This window comes from Cydia amplana, chromosome 16 (genome assembly GCF_948474715.1).
Source record: "Cydia amplana chromosome 16, ilCydAmpl1.1, whole genome shotgun sequence".
Taxonomy (NCBI): domain Eukaryota; kingdom Metazoa; phylum Arthropoda; class Insecta; order Lepidoptera; family Tortricidae; genus Cydia; species Cydia amplana.
The window spans coordinates 15,998,413-16,004,412 of record NC_086084.1 but is presented as its reverse complement, the minus strand read 5'-3'; positions in this window follow the sequence as shown (position 1 = coordinate 16,004,412).

The window sequence follows — 6,000 nt, the reverse complement described above, 5'->3', positions numbered from 1 at the left end:
AGCTATATTATATGGTACATACATTAACAGTGAGGCATTGCATATGAAGAGCTGCAATGATGTAATAAATGAATAACAGTGAGTCAATAATATGTAAATCCATGTATTTTTGTATTAAGTGAGCAACAGTGAGTCAATGACATGTTAGTCCATGTATTGATGTAACAAGTAATAGTGAGCCAATGATATATGTGAATCCATGTATTGATGTATTAAGTGAGTAACAGTGAATCAATGATGTAAATCCATGTATTGATGTATTAAGTGAGTATCAGTGAGTCAATGATGTAAATCCATGTATAAAAAAATGAGTAACAGTGAGTCCATGTAATGATGTATTAAGTGATTAACAGTGAGACAATGACATGTGAATCCATGTATTGATGAATTAAGAGAGTAGCAGTGAGTCAATGACATGTGAATCCATGTATTTATGTATTAAGAGAATATCAGTGAGTCAATAACATGTGAATGCGTTATTGATGTAACAGTGAGTCAATAACATGTGAATGCGTTATTGATGTAACAGTGAGTCAATAACATGTGAAAGCGTTATTGATGTAACAGTGAGTCAATGACATGTAAATGCATGCATTGATGTAGTGTGTAAGAAACAGTGAGTCAATAACATGTGAAGGCATGTATTGATGTAGTTTATAAGAGTGAGTCGTTGCAGGCATTGGAGGAATGCCTGTAATGATGCAGTTCATAAGTTGAGTAATATTGATTCTTTTGTCTATTGTTCTGTTGTGCATTATGTGTAATGTGGATTATTTATGTTTAACTCTTTAAAACGCAGAGACGCGTTGTACCCAGGATTGGCCGAATATAAGCATTTCTATATTCTGTGATACTTTTATATTATATAGTATTATTCCAAGCTTATCAACGTAACGGTTTAATAAAACAATATGGCCATACAGTGAACCAACATAAGGTGCTTGTAAGATTAGTTCTAATGACAGTTATTGAAAGCCCGCCAAAACTATACTTTGAGCGATATATGTTATCTGTGACACTTAGCTTTTGCCTGTCAACTTGTAGAGAATTACCGCAAGATGAGAAACCAGCTTTGTACAACGAATATTAATTATAAACCTGTCAAGAAGAACATCGTCTTTACATTTTTAAGCAGTATACGAATCCCCAGAGCGAGGCCCTACAGGGTGAGCTAACAATAGAATGACACTTTAATATAGTTATTTTGCTATATAAAAAATATTTTTACTACCTACCTACCTACCTATTGCATGAATACTAGTAAAAAACATATTTAAAATAGTTATTAAAACGAGTCACTCACGTTGTTAACTTGACTGCGTTAGTTTGTCAACGCGGATATAAAATTGCACATGAAGCAAAAAATGTCGATCAATTTTCGACTTACTAAGGCGTGAGTAACCCATATTAATAATTTGTCCGAGTCTTACGGAAGTATTGTATTTACTTACACAGAAACGGAATTGAAGACAGAACATATAAATGATATTCGTAAGATGAATTCAAAAACATTGCAAAATCTGTGCCGTTTGACTGTTTCAAATTATTTTTTTCAAAACTATCTATTATTACTGATTACCAGTCCGTCGGACGATATCGGCCTGTCAGTTAAGCGCAAAAGGTGACAGCTCCGAACAACTGACAGGCCGATATCGTCCGGCGGACTGGTAATCAGTTGGCCCCTTAACAATTCTCACGACAGTCGCCCTCAAAATTTCTATTAAAGTCAGTCTCAATTTTAATACTATAGGCCAACACGAATGAAAGCGTCAAGAGCTATTAGTACCGACTACTATCGTGGAGATTTATCATACAGAAGCCTTATTAAATCAATTTTTTAACAAGCAGATACGTCTGCGAGCGATATTCCAAATTTTAGTGCCGTTAAAAGATGTAAATCGTCTTTCGGTAGATGTCGCTATACGCCACCCCAAAGGCGTGTATGCATAAAAAGGAAGGAATGGAAAGATTTGCGATGTCCTGGTAGGCTTCCGTAGCACAATTGGTTAAGAGCAACACACGGATTGTGGAGGATGCGGGTTGAAGTCCTGCCGGAAGCGTAACTTTTTCCATTTTTTCCTTTAATATAAAATTTAGAAGCCTTATTGTAACGAAATACAGTCTATTATGACCACTTGAGTATATTGCTGTAACGAACATGTACCATGTAATCAAAATGTATGGAATCCACAGGCGGTTACGTCCTTACTATAGACGAGAGGTGGCAGACAATTTGGGAACGTTAGCATTCGTCACAGCGCATGCGCGATCAACAGGTCGTTGGGTAACTCTACACGCATGATTGTATTGTATGCAGGCCTAGGTGCTTGACATGACTACATTTGTGCGTTGTTGGAATGTGAATGAAATTAATACGAGAGCGGTGAAATGATGAGACTGTAAAGTAAGTCTAATAAAAATATAGATATTTAGCTATGTAATGTAGGGGTTACTTTTTTAACGAAACCATCTGATGTGTTTCCATACCTAGGAATTGTTGGTAAGTATGTCACAAATTCTTTATGGAAAGCAAATTCGTTTTGGAAATAATTTGACAACTCCCCAAAAACACATACCAAACCGCCTCCGTCCATTTTAAAGACAAGACAACTTACTTTAAAGACAGCGACATAGACTAGTCTAATTTCCAATAAATTTTCATGTACCTTTCTAGCTATAGAACTATTGATTGTCATACGCTATAAAATTTTATGTAAGGTTATCTTACAAAAATACAAATAAATAAATATTATAGAATTTATAGAACATTCTTACACAGACTGACTAAGTCCCACAGTAAACTCAAGAAGGATTGTGTTGTGGGTACTCAAATAACGATATATATTATACAAATACATAGAAAACACCCAAGGAACAAATGTCTGTGCTCTTCACACAAATAAATGCCCTTACCGGGATTCGAACCCAAGACCGCGGCTTCACAGCACTACCCACTAGGCCAGACGTCGTCAATAAAGATTGTCTTTAATCGTTTTCAACAAGTTCACGCACACAGAAGTAATCATCGCTGCCCCCATTATAATTTGATCGGTTAACGTTCTACGTTCGTGGGATTTGTTACCCCATAGAATGATTCGCAACGGTCAAATTTAACGCGAGTGTGCGTGGTAGTGTGAACAATACGAAACGATTTAAATACGATATTGGAATGTTAATGGGCATTTTAACAGTGGGAATAGACAATTAAAAGTGATAAGTGCTGTGGTAAATTGGAGCCCCTATTGAGACTCTTTTTTAAATAAATTGAAATTTATGCCAAAAGTTAAGTTAAACTCAGGAGTTAGAATTTTTTAACGTGTTAGATGCTTTTTACTAGGAACCTTCAGGAGATTTGGATAAAATACAATAAATTTACTCACTCATGTTAATATCGAATTTACTTCGAGATGTTTTGCACAGCGAGCTAAATTCGATCTAACTTGCGTGAGTGACCCGATGTCCCGATGACCCGAGTGAGTCGTATAATTTATACTTTTTATGTTAGTTTATATCTTAAAGTGCACAATGTTTGCAGGATGACACTGTGCTTATAAAATTATGACAGCCATATTGAAAAGCATCAATTCAAACCTACACTTTCATAAGACATTTAACGTACACTGGTGACTGACAATTCATAAAACTTATTGAAAAGACATAAAGCCCTCCGGTGGTCTGTTAAATTAAGAGTAGTTTTAGTACACCACAACCTGTTGCTTAATGATTGCCATAAAAGCTACCTGATTCTTAATCACAAAAGATAGCAACAGTTTCAGACATTTCTGGCTTATAGCACCTTTTTAAAGTACACCTACCGTAATCCTATTGGCGTATAAAGGTAAATAGTCGAGCCATTAGCGTATGCAGTCTTGCTGGGAATCAGATTGAGTAAATCCTGTCTCATAAAACCTACTTCATCGTAATCTAGTCCCATAAAAGATTTCAAAAGCAAGAATGATAGAAAATCCGATTTTTAAAAGAGCCGAATTTGAACTTTAAAAGATTCAACTTGATTTAATAATATCAATAATCTTCATAAAAGAACACAAGAGCGAATATGAGGGATTTTATTTATAAATACCAGATTCTAATTTAAAAAATCGAATTTGATTTGATATATATGTAATGTGTTTTGCGCTGACTAAATATAACAACTAGTCAGATCGGAGTGTCAATATCAGATCAAAAATATATTTTAAAGCTCGAATACGGCTGACTAGGTGTCGTAATAGGGCCGATTCGGCCTTTCTCGTTGAAGATGGATTCGAGATTACAGACGTATCTACTGTATAATTTTAATCGGTCAAGTGTGAGTTTGACTGATGGGTTCCGTTACAGGCGCATACGATATTTTTTGATAAATTTAACGTGTTTGTGGTGAAAAATATCTACTCGTATGATACTTCAGATAAGTGGGTCAAATACAGCAATTACATTAAGGCCTCTGCTTTGGACATGCTCAAAGTTAAAAGAGGTGTAAGTATCAAAACCTTTCTTAGTATAAGTTAGTCACTCATAATAGGTACGTCTTTCCTGTTAGGTATTCATCACAAAAAAATTACTTTAAAGTCTTAGCTTTCTTGCTGTATGTGTCCTTTTATTTCTTAAAAGTCATATGATGAAAGATAAAATGTACCCAAATCGTTAACATCACATCGTCCACAGGAAAAACACCTGTTTTCGAAACGTTTTTGACGCACAAAATTTTACCTGCTTTTTACCTACTATTTTGCCTGCTTAGGGCTCAATAGCCGTAATGATTCTGGTTAGGATTAAAATGCAAAAATAAGGTTACAGGGCAGACTGGACAGTATGTCCAACATTCCAAAATAGTGGACATATTTGGGCTTTTTCTAAAATAAATATCGAAAAGCTGATTCTTTCGAATCTGGACATTCTTGGGCTCATTCTACTCAGAATCGACAGCATTCTCCAGCCCGCCATTAAAAAAGGATGTCCCAAAATGTCCATTCCATTACGTCACGTTTTATTATGAGAATTTTTTTCACTTGTATGGACGTGACGTAGTGGAACGTACAATTTTCATACAAATTTTTGGAACATATTTTTTTATCATCAGGATTGAATATGCTAGTGATTCTGAGTTGAAAGAACCCAAAAACACCAGGATCAGTGAGAGTCGGGTTTTCAATATTTATTTTAGAAAACGCCCATTTACTGTCCAGCAAGGACGTTAAAAGTTTGACCTTGTCTAATGAAAAGTCCAACGGATCCCCAATGATTTCGCACCATCAACGCGGAAGATCTAATGCGCTTGCGCACCTAAACGTATAATTTGGACGCTGTCATTGCTGTATTTGGGCATGAGCTGCATTCAATCTTTCAAGATCTGATCTTGATTTGTATAGGTATAAGGGTAGTTCCGAATCATTTCTGAATGGTAGTTTCGAAAATGGACTCTGATATAATGAAATAATGAATGATTTTCTCATATGTTAGAATTACATTCGGAAATTGTGACTCTGAACTACTCAAGTAGGTATGTACCTTAACTTAAAAACAAAAAATAACATTAAACATATTCAAATATATTTATAACTTACTGAGAAACAAATTATGACACTAATTGCGGTGCAGTTGCAGTTAACATCCGACCGTCACCTTAATGGGTCACTCAGGCAAATGTCCAAACATGTCGATCAAAATTCGATGTAATTGCGTGGGTGACCCATAACATAAATATTTTAATATGTATTATAAAAGTAAACTTTTTATACATATTATTTGTATATGTATATGTTTGAACTTTATTTGATGTTATATGTATAAATCAAGATAAGATTTTTTAAGATTGAATACTGCTCCATATTGAGAGTAAAGACGTACTTTACAGAAAGTATAGTTTGGTGAACTGAATCCATTTACAACAGAGCCTTGAGTGGTGGAATAATAGCAGTTGTTTAAAGTATGAGTGAAAGTATGTGATTTACTTTACTGCAGAAGGCATTTACTTAAAATGGGTTGTGGAAATGTGCTCAA